Below are 16,559 nucleotides of genomic sequence, written 5' to 3'. Positions count from 1 at the left end.
GTGATACCTCGGGTTACATACGCTTCAGGTTACAGACTCTGCTAACCCAGAAATAGTGCTTCAGGTTAAGAACTTTGCTTCAGGATAAGAACAGAAATTGTGCTCCGGCGGCGCAGCGGCAGCAGGAGGCCCCATTAGCTAAAGTGGTGCTTCAGGTTAAGAACAGTTTCAGGTTAAGAACGGACCTCTGGAATGAATTAAGTACTTAACCCCAGGTACCACTGTACTGGGTACAGTCAGTGAATCCACTCAGTGGTGGAGCTTCATGCTCTGGCACCGGGGGGGCGGAGAGCAGGTGTGGGCGGCGCTGGTGCGAGTCCTGGGGGCGTAGTGTGCAGCCCGTAGGGACGTGGCACCCAGCGCGGGCGGGGCAGCAGCCACGATGGCACCCCACCGGGATCGTGCTGCCAGGGGCGGTGCACTCCCCCCGCACGCCTCTTCCTCCGCCAGTGTCGGGACTTTCTTCCAGAATAATTACTCTTCACTTCTCCTTTCCTTCAAAAACCCACCTTCTCTTAAAAGCCAGCAGCTTAATTCCTCAAAACTCATCATAATCTGAAACAAATCTTAGGTACCTCTCACTTCATTGACTCACATTTCTGCCCTGGCTCTCTGCACTATATTTAGACACAGTGAATTAACTGTGCATTTGCCCCCTTGCTTCTTCTTCCTCTTTGGCAATCACTCGTAGCCAAGTAAGATTGTCTTCCATAAACGCGGTTTTAACAATGAGTCCGTAAGTGACTGTGGAGGCCAGTTCTGGACCCACACGTCCTTCCACAGTGGGGACATTGGTTTCCGGGTGGGAGTTGATCATGGTGTGGATTTGCCAAGCTTGCACATACCCTCCCTTGCTATGGCTTGGAGAAACTCTGTGTCAAGCCTTGTTAGGAACTCTGTCAGGACATCATGTACAACCCTGCTAACAAACCAGTTAAGTGTATTAACTGGCTTTTTGGTGACAAAAAGTGAGAGGGGAGGGAAGACAAAGGAGATGGGCAGCATTTGGACACAACGCTAAATCACTAAATGAGAATGAGCCTCAGCAAGTCTCAGTTGCATGCATTCCCACCTTTGACAGTGGCACAGGTGAGAACCACGCCTTTGGTTCATTACATCCAATACCCTTTTAAATGTTTCAGTTACAGATAGGTAGCCGTGTTGGTCTGCCATAGTCAAAATAAAAAAAATCCTTCCAGTAGCACCTTAAAGACCAATTAAGTTAGTTCTTGGTATGAGCTTTCGTGTGCATGCACACTTCTTCAGATACACTGAAACAGAAGTTGCCAGATCCTTCTATATAGTGAGACTCTTAGTCATCAACAGGCTCATCTCAGCTATCTGCCAATCTCCCATTCCCACCACCCTTCTGAGTAATACCCCTCCCCACCTTCTCACTATATAGAAGGATCTGGCAACTTCTGTTTCAGTGTATCTGAAGAAGTGTGCATGCACACGAAAGCTCATACCAAGAACTAACTTAGTTGGTCTTTAAGGTGCTACTGGAAGGAATCCTTTTAAATGTGTTGTGGAAGGGGGGTTAATGGTTGGTTTTCATTCTTATTCTATTATGTATTTTGTATTGTTTTTTAAAATCTTCTATTTTGGTGTTGTGAACTGCTCTGAGATCTACGGATGGAGGGCAGTATACAAATTTAATAAATAAAATAATAATAAACGGTGCTATTTTTCTGGGAAAAGAGGTGCTGGAACTCACCACGAATTCCCCCCCCCCCTTGTTCTCTTATATAGTGGTACCTTGGTTTTCGAACAGAACGCATTCCGGGAGTCCATTTGACTCCTGGAACCATTTGAAAACCAAAGCGCGGCTTCTGATTGGCTGCAGGAGCGTCCTGCAGCCAATCGGAAGCCGCACCAGATGTTCAGCTTCCAGAAATTGTTCAAAAACTGGAACACTCACTTCCGGGTTTCAATTGTTTTGGGAGCCAATTTGTTCAGGAGCCAAGAGGTACAACTGTAATGGCAATGGCACTCATCTGAGAGGTGCTGGAACTGAGTTCTGTTGAGTCCCAGCTGAAAAATAAATAAATATTGAATAATAATATTAAAGTGTTTCTGAATAAATGAAGTTATTGGTACAAGCATCACAAATTACTCGTGATCAGAATCTGAGTTACCCAGTTCATGTCAAGCCAAAGACTGCAGTATAAAAGTCCATGCATGTTGTGATGCCCTGTTTAATCTCCCTAAAATTACATTTATAGATTGTGGAAGAAACCAATTTCTTCCAGTGAACCAACTGTCATTAGAGGCTGTGGCACTCCTCCCCAGACCACGGACTTAAACAGGAAGTGAAAGAGACGTCTGCTGGGCTTTTCTGCACACCCCCTGCATCATCTACTGCTACAAATCTAACTTTACAAATTATTTGAAATGCATAAACCATGGCTCAGAATAACCTCATTTTTTATTTTATTTTTTGCTTCCAGTTACTCACAGAATTATAGCTCATAGCAGGAAGAAAGCGATGCTAATTACATTCCACCAAAGAGACATATTTCTTAACAACAATTTCCTAAGCAAGCTTAAAACACACACAGAGAGAGAATGATTCCACAGTGTGCAAATACAGTAACTCTGTTTTAGAAACCCGGCAGCCTTCGATTTAGGGCACAACAGACATTTTCTGCATAATGGTAATAACCTGAGCACTCATTTGGGGAGGAGGAAAGGCATCCACAACAACATTGTACGCCTCCCCAATTTCCCCCTTTGTCAATGCATGTGTTTCCTTCCTGGGAAACAACATAAGAGGAGGCTGCTGAATCAGGGCAGTGTCCCACCTAGTCCAGCATCTAGTTCTCACAGTGGCCAACCTGATGCTAGTAAGAAACCCTATAGCAGAACCTGAGCACTACAGCACTCTCCCCTCCTGTGACTTCCAGAAACTAGTATTCAGAAGCATTACCGCCTCGCCTACCATGGAGTTACAGCATAGCCATTGTGGTGCATGCTCTAGGTATCTCCCACTTGGACTTCTGCAATGTGCTCTACGTGGAGCTGTCTTTCAAGGTGACCCAGAAACTACAACTAATCCAGAATGCAACTAGACTGGTGACTGGGAATGGCTGCCAGGACCACATAACACCGGTCCTGAAAGACCTACATTGGCTCCCGTTGCTCGGTCCCAGCTCCTGCCAACCTAGCAGTTTGAAAGCACGTCAAAGTACAAGTAGATAAATAGGTACCACTCCGGCAGGAAGGTAAACGGCATTTCCTTCCGCTGCTCTGGTATGCCAGAAGCGGCTTAGTCATGCTGGCCACATGATTTTATAATGTTGCACTATTTTAGTGTTGTTAGCCGCCCTGAGCCCGGCTTCGGCTGGGGAGGGTGGGATATAAATAAAAAATTTTATTATTATGACCAGCTGTACGCTGGCTCCCTCAGCCAGTAAAGCGAGATGAGCGCCACAACCCCAGAGTTGGTCACAACTGGACCTAATGGTCAGGGGTCCCTTTACCTTTACCTTTACTAGTATACCTGAAGGAGTGTCTCCACCCCCATCGTCCAGCCCGGACACTGAGGTCCAGCTCCGAGGGCCTTCTGGTGGTTCCCTCACTGCGAGAAGTGAGGTTACAGGGAACCAGGCAGAGGGCCTTCTCAGTAGTGGCACCTGCCCTGTGGAATGCCCTCCCATCAGATGTCAAGGAAATAAACAACTATCTGACTTAGAAGACATCTGAAGGCAGCCCTGTTTAGGGAAGTTTTCAATGTTTGATGTTGTATTGTGTTTTAATTTGTTGGAAGCTGTCCAGAGCGACTGGGGGAACCCAGTCAGATGGGGGGGGAGCATGTAGATAACAAATTTTGAGGATGAGGATGATGTGTCTTTTCTTGGTTTCATCGCTCAGTGAGGATTTGAACCTTGGTTTTCCCAATCCCAGTCCAACACTCGGAAATCTCCAGTTTTTTTATATTCCAATCCCATGAGCCTCATGATGGACATTGATCAAGCAACATCTTGAGGGTAGCAGATTCCCCTTCCCTGCCCTAACTACTACACTGTAATCAATTTATTTTATATTTATTTTATACGTTGGAAACCAAAACTGATGTTTCTGTCATGAAGATGAGTAGTCTATAAAAGAAGAAGAAGAAGAAGAACCCACCTCCAAAACTGTGTGAGGCTGCAACTGCTTCAAATGGCTCAATGTCTTGAGCCAACCCTCAAGTTTTACAACTTAGAAAGTGCTTTGACTTCTGCCGTGGATGATAGCAGAGGGCACGACCTTCATAAATGTGCACATGTGGGAAAACAAAGTCCAAGAACAATGAAGCCTTGTGTTACATCATACTTAGGTCTGGGGCTTCATTTTTCTTGTTTTTATTGCAACAATTTACTGTCACAATGAGCACCCCGCCTCCTCTCCCCAGAGCAAGAAGCCAACACAGACACAACGAATAAATAAAAAGAAGCTAACCGTGTAATTGTATTCGAGACATGTAGGGTTTTTTAATTGCCATTGCCCTTACCGAAAGTCCTGCCTTTGAGGCAGGAGTGGGCAGGCAAGATTAGGGTATGTTTACAAGGGCCTGCACGCAGACATACACACAGGAACCACAGTTTGCATATGGGAAGCGGTTCCATGCACTTTCTTATCATGGGGTCTAGGAAGCAGACGCTGCAAACAGAAACCGAGGCAAGCCATTGTCATGTGGCTCCTAATCAGTGCCTCACCCACTGGTGGTTTTGCTTGTCTGCTCAGTTTGTGGGCATCTTGGCTTGGCATAGGTAGAAATTGCTTAACCACAATTAGCAACAGGAAGAGACTGCATGTTTGACTCTGAATTACAGTGGTACCTCGGGTTACAAACGCTTCAGGTTACAGATGCTTCAGGTCACAGACTCCACTAACCCAGAAATAGTACTTCAGGTTAAGAACTTTGCTTCAGGATGAGAACAGAAATTCCATGGCAGCGGCGTGGCAGCAACAGGTGGCCCCATTAGCTAAAGTGGTACCTCAGGTTAAGACGAGACCTCCAGAACGAATTAAGTTCTTAACCCGAGGTACCACTGTATCTGGTTTAAAAGGCTGCAGATTTCAAAAGCAGAGTGTGTTCTGGAGGAATGCATCCATTTCTATATTATTATTCTATATTGTTATTGTTCAATGTTGTTGTGCACAGGTATCTTAATTGAGACAGCCCATGAGCACACTTGTCTATGCACACTGTGTAGGCTTTTACAGGAGCTGGAATCTTGGTTGTGCAGGTCAACTCATGTAGAGATCTGTGCCAGGGACCCATCCCATACAGCAGCTGGCATGGTGCAAAGTGAAGCATCACAGCTTCTTCCTCCTCATGAAAATGTGTTACAAAAAAGAATAAAATAAAATCAAAGCAGAGACATATTAGCAACTCTGGTAGAGCAAGGAAATACAGTGGTACCTCGGGTTAAGTACTTAATTCATTCTGGAGGTCCGTTCTTAACCTGAAACTGTTCTTAACCTGAAACTGTTCTTAACCTGAAGCACCACTTTAGCTAATGGGGCCTCCTGCTGCCGCCGCACCTCCAGAGCATGATTTCTGTTCTCATCCTGAAGTAAAGTTCTTAACCTGAGGTACTATTTCTGGGTTAGCGGAGTCTGTAACCTGAAGCGTATGTAACCTGAGGTACCACTGTACTGGTGTGGTGAAAGGTACATTCTGAGGTTGCTAGAGACAAGAAAAGCACCTCCTTCAAATATTGATTAATAATTACGAATGACCTCACAGCACAAGCTTTGCTTGGAGAAATGACTGCCACACAATGCGGCGTAAAGTGATACAGAACGAACATGCGAAGGGCACTTTCCAGACATAGCTGGGAGGCGTTTATCCAAATGTTCCTGAGTAGCCCAGCCTCAGCCTAGGAAAAGACAACAAGCAAGACTCACCTCAGGGTTGGAAAGCATGGACACACCATGACGTGTCGTTGGGGTTTTATTTTCACTTTACTTTTTGAAGGGTGACAGAAGATTCTTTTTAAAAGTCTGTGAAAGTAACCGAGTGATGGGCGAACCCTTAGGCACAAAATGACAAGGATGTCCGTAAAAAATACCTACAGCTTATCCCATAAAAAGGAACCCGCATCTATAGCTAGAACTGGGCGCTGACACTGCTCACAGGGCTGGCAACCCAAATGGCAGCCCTGTATTTACACTCTGCTCTTCCTGAATGTGCACATAAGGAAACACATGATATAGTGCCCAACCCTCCTCTCCCACAGCAACCAACAGTGTGGCAGAGAAATGCAGAACACGATGGCATTACTTTACATCTGCTCCCAGCCTGCATCAATAACCAAAATATCACGAATACTAGTCTTTCATTTTGTTCTATTGTTATTTTAAAAAATATTTATAAACCCCCAACATTTTAATACATCCCAGGTGAGTGGCCAAAACAGTCTGCCGTGGTGTAAAAGCAGGTTCCTATATACAAACAGGCAAATGAAAGAACCATTTTTGGTTGGTGATTCATGAGTGGTTAACAGCGGCAACAAGAAGTCATGTGGCATTTTAAGGACTAATAGGGGAAAAAAATGTTGCTTTACTTACTGCAGCACAGCTTTCATGAACTAGAACTCATTCCCAGGAGAGCTACATTCTGTCTCCAGGCCTGAGACCTTCCACATGCTTTAAGTTGCTATTTTTGTTGCAGCAGAACAACACAACTATCTGTTAGGTTTCCTTCATTATGGTTTATTGAGAGATATGTAAGCATGTTTTTCGGACTGCAATCCTAGGCTTGCTTTACCAAGGAGTAAGCTCCATTGAACTCGGTCAGGCTTGCTTTATAAGATTGCATTGAAAGTCCCCCAAAGTTAGCTGGGTCATGTCCAATGAATTGGATCAATGCAGTATGAAAGCAGTCTCTTATATGCTTGGACAATAAGAATTCCAGCTATGTAAACTAAATGAAGATGTCCTTTTTTATTATTATTGTGAAATCTGCTGAAAAAAATGTTTTCAATGCCCTGTAACCATAAGTTCCGGTGAGTGTTTGAGACGCAATGTTTACCTTGTGGCCATGGGTCAGTAAGGCTGTCCCAATGAAATCATAGGTTTATTTCTGGGAGGTGTTCAGACTTCCTTTGTATTGTGGTGAGATGCCACTGATGATGTTTCCACTCACAGATAAATTCCAAGAAGACACCCAGGAACGTCTTTCCACTAGACTGCTGGAAAGACATCAGGAATGTTCTGTGTCTTCCTCCTCTTGCTGTGGTTATAATGAGTAGATGAAAACATGAAAAACAGTTGGGCAGGACAAGAAGCCTGAAATTCACATGAGCCCCAAAGCTCAGAAATATTTGCACAAGTGGAAAAAAATTCTGACTTTGGGAGCCAACGTTAAATGGACCAAGATCCACATGTCCTACTTTACGGAGGCCCCCATTTGTACTTTTTCTGAGAGAGACTAAACTGGCAAATTCATTTTTCCCTATATGCAACACCAAACTATGTGACAAGCATCTAGTTTTCTATGCACAGAAAGGTGCTGTTTTTATTATACATATATGCACACTCATACACACACACTCTCACACACATTCATGCTTGCATATATACATACATACATATATACATACATACATACAGGAGAGCATTCAGTTCTGCAGCCTCCCACTTGAAGTCTTAATAAACAGACGGAGTTTAACATGTCATGAACTATTTGTCAATATAATTTTAAGCGGAGCTGGCCTAAGACATTTCGACACCTGAGGCAAACCGCAAAATGGCACCCGCCTCCCTGCCAGGGTAGAAGGAGTCAGTGAAGACCTACATCAGGAACAAGCAGCAAGTAAATAGCTACATCTGGATCTGCTGCCCCTGTGGACCTGATGCCTGAGGCAGCTGCCTCACCTTGCCTTGCCTGCAGGCCGGCCCTGGCTTTAAGAACCAAGCAGTTTCTCAGTAGAATGAAAGCACTGCCTGCCACAGGACCCTTTCTTTCTCTAGAACATAATTCTCACAACCTCCTATAGCTGCCATATGACCCCACCCCAGTTTGAGAACCCAGTCTTTATCTTTTGAGATTGCACAACACGTCATAAGATGTCCACCTGAAGGCCATTTAAAACCACTTTCCACAATAACTGTTTCCATTGAGTATTGCTGTTGTTGCATTTTCCACGGAGAAATAAAAGTCACTTGACCAAAATGGGCTAAACGGCACTCAGTCATCGGGCCATACGAGGAACTTCCGTAATTCACAGACTTGTGTGTGCAATTATGTATTATGCTTTCCAGTGTACTCAGTACCTGAACACTTCAGAAATGGGCCTATCTCTATTGCTTCTCAAAATCCTGTCCACCAACTACCTCAAGATGCCATATCAGGGTTTGTTTGGTTGGTGGGTGGAGGGGACAGCAAAGGTATTTCTGGTACGGGGGGCCAATTCCACTGGATATACAGTATCAAAGAATTAAATTGCTTTTAAAAAGTAATTTGTTTTTTAAGAACTGGTTGTGATTTTTTTTCAGATACCTCACAACAACAATATCAATCTAGATTAAGCCAGTATCTATCTATTTTGGTAGATTCATGATTCTTGTCACCTTTCCTGCCTACTCCTGTCCTGATACCTGTTTTGCATGCAGAAAATGTCAGGTTCAATCCCCAGCATCTACAGGTAGGACCAGGATCATCCCCCATGTAAAAACCAGCTAGTCAATGTAAGCAACACTGAACTTGCAAAGTATTTTTTCAGGCTCAAAAGCTGCTGCACCAGAGGGGCACTGGTGGAGGAGGGAGTTAACCCTTTCTTCATGTTGTTTCGCTAGTAGAGGGGGGCGGGGGTACAAGTGGAAAGCCTAAAGTTTCCTTCTCCCAATACCATGATGGCCCTCTTTCAATCTGGGTTCCTTGCATCTGTTTTTCTTTTTTAAAAAAAAATGATGTTGAGTGATCTCCCTCAGCACACAGGTGGGAAGGGGCATATCCAAACCTATATTGGGGAGTTTCATCTGACTGCAAAATGAAAATAAGGGAATTGCAGAGAGCATCAGAACCTAACATAACAGATAACCTATTGTTGCCCATGCATCAACATACTGCAGACGCCAAGTAGGTTTCGTACCATGCATTCAATGTTACCCTCATAGAATTTTGCAGTTTTGTTTAGACTTCAGGGATCGCTGTTCCAAGCGTAGCTATTCCTCTAGAGAGTTGGACTGAGATGTTGTTGTTGTTTAGTCGTTTAGTCGTGTCTGACTCTTCGTGACTCCATGGACCAGAGCACGCCAGGCACTCCTGTCTTCCACTGCCTCCCGCAGTTTGGTCAAACTCATGTTCGTAGCTTCGAGAACACTGTCCAACCATCTGTCATCCCCTTCTCCTTGTGCCCTCCATCTTTCCCAACATCAGGGTCTTTTCCAGGGAGTCTTCTCTTCTCATGAGGTGGCCAAAGTATTGGAGCCTCAGCTTCAGGATCTGTCCTTCCAGTGAGCAATCAGGGCTGATTTCCTTCAGAATGGATCGGTTTGATCTTCTTGCAGTCCATGGGACTCTCAAGAGTCTCCTCCAGCACCATAATTCAAAATGGACTGAGATAATAGGTGCTGTAGAGAAATAATCACATGCAGGAGAGAGCGGCCCCTGTTACCCTCCCTAAATGGCGCCCCAGACCTCTCCACGTCTCTTGGTTTTCGAAATCCAAAGCTTCCCTTTCCTCTCTGTAATGTGTACCTTAAAGCTTAATTTCCTTCTCCACATGTGGGGCCAGCCACAATTTGCCATTGCTCCTGCCAAACTTTCTGCCACGTGTTCAACCAATAATCTTCCTATATGTCTAACATCAAATTATATGCAGGATGTTCTTTCTCCATCTGTTGCCCATTATCGTCATAGTTAACATCTTGTAAACAACTTGTGTGCTGGTATTTTGAAGTTCAGGAGTCCAGAAACGTTCCTTTCTGGCAACATTCTTACTATCTACGCAGTGCCTGTTCTGTTTTGGGAGGACAGAGGGCAGCTGCAGGTGTGGAGGACTCCCTGGTCCTGAATGGGGTAACTGTGCCCCTGAAGGACCTGGTGCGCAGCCTGGGAGTCATTTTGGACTCACAGCTGTCCATGGAGGCGCAGGTCAATTCTGTGTCCAGGGCAGCTGTTTATCAGCTCCATCTGGTACACAGGCTGAGACCCTACCTGCCTGCGCACTGTCTCACCAGAGTGGTGCATGCTCTGGTTATCTCCCACTTGGAGTGGGGTGTTCATTTGGGGAGGAGGAAAGGCATCCACAACAACATTGTGCACCTCCCAAATTCCCCCCTTTGTCAATGCACCAGTGGTCAGGGATGATGGGTCTCCAACTGTTTTTGGACTACAGTTCCCATCATCCTTGACCACTGGTCCTGCTAGCTAGGGATGATGGGAGATGTAGTTCAAAAGCAGCTGGAGACCCAAGTGTGGGAAACCCTGGTATACACTGACTGTGGCTCTCGAGGGTTTCAGACCAGCATCTCTCCCAGCCCTACCTCGAGACTCTGAGGACTGAACCTGGGACCTTCTGTATGGGAAGCAGATTCTCTATCACAGATCCTCCAAGTGTCCCTATTTTCCAGGAGCAGTCCTGGATTTACAGAAGCCATCCTGGTTTCTGATTTGATCCCGGAATGTCCCGCTTTTTCTTAGGACGTCCCTATTTTCATTGGAGAAAGGTTGGAGGATATGGAGTTATCTAACCCCTGAGCCATCTGAAGGTAGCTCTGTATAGAGAAGTGTTTTTTAAAAATGTTTAATGATTCATTATGTTTTTATATATGTTGGAAGCTGCCCAGGGTGACTGGGGCAACCCAGTCAGATGGATGGCGTATGAATAGTGTTGCTATTGAATAGGACGTCCCTATTTTCATCAGAGGAATGTTGGAGGGTATGCAATCCTGCAAATCAAGGTGGCAACACACAGAGAGAGACACTGCTTGTGGATTTGATAGCTTACATAAAGAGTAAAGGGACCCCTGACCATAAGAGGAGGTTGCTGAATCAGGGCAGTGTCCCACCTAGTCCAGCATCTAGTTCTCACAGTGGCCAACCACATGCCAGTAGGAAACCCTTTGGCAAAACCTGAGCACAACAGCACTCTCCCCTCCTGTGGCTTCCAGCAACTGTGTCAGGAATCCAGGTTCCCAGCTTGATAATGCAGTGAGTGTAGGTAATTAAAAAGGAGGATTTATTGCAAAAACAAACAGCATGCCGCAGCCACTGACATTATCACTCAAGATGACTCTTCTGAAGACTTCTTCCAGATACTACAGAATATATTGAACTGTCTCCCCTTGGGTCTTTTGTTTTGCTTCCTATCTAGCAGCCCTCCCATTCACCAACTTCCAACTTATTGGATTAGCTCCAGCCTCTACCTGCTCTGACAGACTGCCTCAGTGTCTGTTCATGCCTGTTTGAGCTTCATGAGAGCTTTGGCTGTGTTCCAGCCCGCTCTCAGTTGTTCCCTTGGCAACCGACATTCCAATCTCTAGAAGAGTCACCATTGACTGCTGTGTTCTTTGCTCAGCCTGTGTCATATCTAAGTCTCTGACATGCTGCAGGCTGCAAAGTTCCACTAGGAGCTGGCTCATTCCTGACAAATTGATATCCAGAAGCATTACCGCCTCACCAACCATGGAGGTATAGCATAGCCATTGTGGTGCATGCTCTAGGTATCTCCCGCTTGGACTACTGCAATGTGATCTACATGGGGCTGCCTTTCAAGGTGGCCCAGAAACTACAACTAATCCAGAATGTGGAAGCTAGCCTCGGCCTAGTATACCCGAAGGAGCGTCTCCACCCCCATCGTTCAGCCTGGACACTGAGGTCCAGCTCCGAGGGCCTTCTGGCGGTTCCCTCACTGTGAGAAGTGAGGTTACAGGGAACCAGGCAGAGGGCCTTCTTGGTAGTGGCGCTCACCCTGTGGAATGCCCTCCCATCAGATGTCAAGGAAATAAACAACTATCTGACTTTTAGAAGACATCTGAAGGCAGCCCTGTTTAGGGAAGTTTTTAATGACAGATATTTTATTGCTTTATTATGAATAATAATAATATTCTGTTGGGAGCCACCCAGAGTTGCTGGGGAAACTCAGCCAGATGGGCAGGGTATGTATGTATGTATGTATGTATGTATGTATGTATGTATGTATAAATAAATAAATAAATAAATAAATAAATAAATAAATAAATAAATAAATGATTGTGGCAACGTATTACAATTTCAATGAGGGGTATTTGGGGGGTGAATTAGAATTTCCATACAAAACTTTATGGGCTGGAGCCAGATGTATGTATGTATGTATGTATGTATAAATAAATAAATAAATAAATAAATGATTGTGGCAACGTATTACAATTTCAATGAGGGGTATTTGGGGGGTGAATTAGAATTTCCATACAAAACTTTATGGGCTGGAGCCAGATTTAGTCATGATTAAACCCATAGTTTTGTTAATCCATTTTTGTAAAATGGTGAGTGTTTTTTCTGCGCTAGTATACCATAAATGTTTAAAGCTATTTCCTGTGTTTTGTTTCTTTGTCACACTGTAGCATGACCAGGGCTGGCACACCCATGAGGCAAGGTGAGTCAGCCACCTCAGGTGCCAGGATCCACAGGGGGCAGCAGATTCGGCATCCAAGGAATATATTACCTGCCACTGCTGCCGGGACCAATTATGTAGGTGACCAGCTGAGGAACCAGGTTTGGGAGGGTTACGTTTATGGTTAGTACCTTCTCAATTATCCATTCAATAGAGTTCATACACTTCTTCTTCACTTGAAAAGTTGACAGCATCAGCCTCCCTGGCCAGCATTTTGTTGTTATTTGCAGGAAATTTTACAAAATTTTATACGGCAGGGATGAATCATGCATTTGTAAATTGAGCATCAGCATTATCAAGTAGGCTGCATAGCACAAAAGCAATTTAAAAATGAGCTATCTAATCAAAAGTTGAACAAAAGCAAGTATAGTCACTTCTCATTCAAATGTTAGCAATGCATATTGAGCCCTTTTCCATTTCAAACCTTCATTAATACACATACGTTTTTCATTTCTATGTGAATTAGATCCGTTCTGCTTAACAGGCTTAGGGAGTGGCTTGGGAAGAGACCTGAGGGCCAGGGAGAGAGGCTTGGAGGGCCACATTTTCGTCCCCAGGCCTGAGGTTCCCCACCCTTGTCCACGGTGGTCTGGATTATATGCCCCTTAAGAACTTCATCTTTAACATTTGCTGGTCGGTAAAGAAATTTTAAACCCCATCTCAAGAAGATAGTGAAAACCCAATGCTATAGCTGACAATCCTGACTCAGCAATTTGTTGGACTGAAACTTGTTTCTGTAACAGGGATTCTTGGCTCTGCTTCTTTCCCAGCATGCCTTGCAGGCCACATTCTCTCTGTCCTGTTCTATGTGCAGCTACAGGAGACCAGAGAACAGTCCCTTCCTACCTGAGAACAGTCTGTTCTCATCTGTCCTCCTTAAAGTGAAAGTGAGAACATGTAATTCAATTGATAAACATATTTCTTATTCCAGGCTTTCATTATTATTATTATTATTATTATTATTATTATTATTATTATTAGATGGGCCATTTGGGTGAGAGGATTTTAAAGGCTCCTTCTCTTTCTCATCTATCCACACCCCCCCCAAAAATCTCCATCACCTCCCAGCAAGATAGATTGCCAGCAATAGTGAAGATACATTTGGGTTCTTCGTTTGCTTTTCACGTAAACTTCTATTTACTCCACACAGTCTGCTTTGCTTTGGAAAGCTGTGACCACAGAGACCTTATTTACACTCTGGCTGCCAAGTGACATTTGAAACCCAAATTTTAATTTTCATTTCAAACTGGACTTTGTTTTTGTTGCTTTCCTAGAAACTCAGTGACCACATGTCTTTTGAATCCACCGATGTCTTCCCACCCCTGATTTTGAAGAAACTGGTTCTTCCACCCAAGCACATGTTCCCACCCCCCCCACCCCTCTTATTTTATCTTGTTTATGTCTGCCTAAACAAGGTAACCTCAATAAGGGGGTGGGAGAACTGTTGCAAAAGCAGGGCCGTCAATAAGAGCCCTCTGGTGGCTAGCTAGTCACTCTGCAGTTTCAAAATAAGGTACCAGTGAAATAAATGTCAAGAGGTCATGAAGAATCTTCGGACTGCATGACGCCTTAACCTAAAGTCTGTCAGTTGCATTGCAAATGGCACGGATGCACTGCAGTAGTTTGACACCATTGTGCCTTACGCCATTTCTTTTTTCTCACTCTTCACTAGAGGAGGGTGGACAAATTCAATTAAATGCACATTTAAGGAGGAACCCACCAAATTCGCACTTTCGAAAACAAAATGCAAAACAAAATGCAGCTACAGTCTGAAATTCACACATCTCTGAATTTTGCAATGCAACTCTCCAGCTGAATAACGGGTACAGAAATGCAATATAACTAGAGTAAATTGTATATAAGAATGCATTGATGCAAAAGAGAAAAAGCATGACATTCAGATATTTTGCTTTGCAAAATAAATGTGTTTATTGCAGAAGCTACATACAAAAATGTGTAAAATTCAATACATTCGCCTTCTTCTTCTTCTTCTTCTTCTTCTTCTTCTTCTTCTTCTTCTTTTTCTTCACATTTCATGTGCGTTGCGTGAAAAGGACCCCTAAAGATACTTGGGAGAATTTTTTATATATTTGGGAGTGGGGATGACCATGATATATATGAGGTGGTATATAAACTTTGCCACCTCTTCAAGCAGCAGCAGTAGCCTCCCTATTAGTTTAGTAAAGTTTATATATTGCGTGATAAAAAGAAGGATTTGCGCATCAAGGCCCCATGACCACCCTGTTCCCTAAGGTGCGAATAACTAGACAACACACAGCATATTGGTTTTCGGGATCAAATAAGCCCACAATATTAGTGGTTACAGATGTGGAGTTTGGCCATAGGCATTGTGGTAAGCAACAGCGCCTGTCACTCCTGCCCATCCACTGGGAATGTTTCTAAGGGTGAAGACAGCGGGGGAGGGGAGCACACTATGACCTACGTCAAATTGGGACATCCCCAAAGTGGTCCGTGTTTGAGGAGTGGCATGGCCCTAGCCCTCGCCTGGCCATCAGACAGGAGCCATTCCTCCCAGAGCCTTTTAAGAGGATGCCCTTACCCAGTGAGAGCCAGTGTGGTGTAGTGGTTAAGAGCGGTAGACTCGTAATCTGGTGAACCAGGTTCGCATCTCCGCTCCTCCACATGCAGCTGCTGGGTGACCTTGGGCTAGTCACACTTCTTTGAAGTCTCTCAGCCCCACTCACCTCACAGAGTGTTTGTTGTGGGGGAGGAAGGGAAAGGAGAATGTTAGCCGCTTTGAGACTCCTTCGGGTAGTGATAAAGTGGGATATCAAATCCAAACTCCTCTTCTTCTTCTTCCATGGAGGTGTAGGCTACAACCTCCCCTCCAACCAAGACTTACCCAATGCCTATCCGCCTTACAAAGTTGTGACAATCGCTATGAGGTAGGCGAAAGCCCAAATGGTGGTGCCAATTAGCCAAGTGGGGGAAATTCCTGCCCGGCCCCTGAAAATTAGGCTACTGGCATTGTCCACAGCAAGATTGTACCATCCGTGAAAAACCCTAATCTGAGGGAGAGAGGGTGGGAGAACCAGCAAAGGGAGACAGAAAGACCCTGCAGGCCAGGCATTTAAACTTCTCCTGGACGTGGTGCCAAGGGCCACAATTTGTCAGATGGTCCTGTGCCCAGTGGAACGCCCGCTAAGTACTCTCGCCATTGGCCCATTTGGCAGCAGGAAGACATTCTGGCCTGTGATCGGCTGGTTTACTAGGGAAGCCCAGGGCCTTCCCACAAAGCCTTTTCCAAGTGATGGATCACTAGTAGTTACATAAAGTTATGGGTCCCAAAGGAAGAACAGGAAGAATGAGGACCAGTTGAATGTATATGAGCATTCTGGCAGATGAGGAAAGAAGGATCAAGAATTTGGTTCGGCCACCCTTATAAGCCAGTACTGGTGACAGAGGTCAACCACATTGTAGGACAGGAGGCAAATATTGCAAAAGCTGGCGTTTCGCTTTCTTTCTTCCCCTTTCCAAGCTCCCTAAATATAAAATCTATAAGAATTTGTTTCCATACAGATTAATTCTGAGCTGCCTCGTCATTTATGTTTCAGAGATGCTATTTGCACCCCACTGTTCCCTGTGGTTTGTGTGCAGCGCATATTACCCCCACCCTCAGCTTCTAATGATTTGTTTTGAGATGAAGACGTTCCTTATCCATGGGGGGAAAACCTACCTCCCAATTTTATTTCTCCTTCCGACAAATGCCATGAAAAGTTCTTTGACCCTAAAGCCCTCTGGCTCAGGACTGAATGCTGGGCGTTGATCTGAAATGCCTGTTAATGGGATTGTACATAAGTAATGCTTTAACCATAGAGTAGTTTCTTGTTTGCTTTGAAAGCCACAAACCCCAGAAGGAAATGTAGGAGAACGGTGGGAGGACAGTGACAAGAAACCTCATGACCTCATCCTTTCCGCCTCGTGGGGATTGGTCGGCTCGTGTCTGGG

General features: G+C 44.7%; 2 long non-coding RNA genes across 2 annotated transcripts; one reads left to right on the top strand and one right to left on the bottom strand.

Moving 5' to 3' along the window:
- Positions 1-1,967: 1,967 nt before the first annotated feature.
- On the bottom strand, positions 1,968-11,402 carry LOC308594427. The gene is made up of 3 exons (XR_014011468.1): positions 11,088-11,402; positions 7,025-7,219; positions 1,968-2,034 (listed from the first exon to the last, which is right to left on the bottom strand). It is a non-coding gene; the product is annotated as an uncharacterized lncRNA (long non-coding RNA).
- Positions 11,403-11,492: 90 nt separating this feature from the next.
- Positions 11,493-14,422, top strand: LOC308594388. Its single transcript, XR_014011418.1, has 3 exons — positions 11,493-11,629; positions 12,541-12,713; positions 13,572-14,422. It is a non-coding gene; the product is annotated as an uncharacterized lncRNA (long non-coding RNA).
- The last annotated feature ends 2,137 nt before the right edge of the window (positions 14,423-16,559 follow it).

Source organism: Podarcis bocagei, assembly GCF_964188305.1.
Source record: "Podarcis bocagei genome assembly, chromosome: 9".
In the NCBI taxonomy this organism is placed as follows: Eukaryota; Metazoa; Chordata; class Lepidosauria; order Squamata; family Lacertidae; genus Podarcis; species Podarcis bocagei.
The sequence above is the reverse complement of the archived record's forward strand: the minus strand, read 5'-3'. Positions and strand labels throughout refer to the sequence as shown.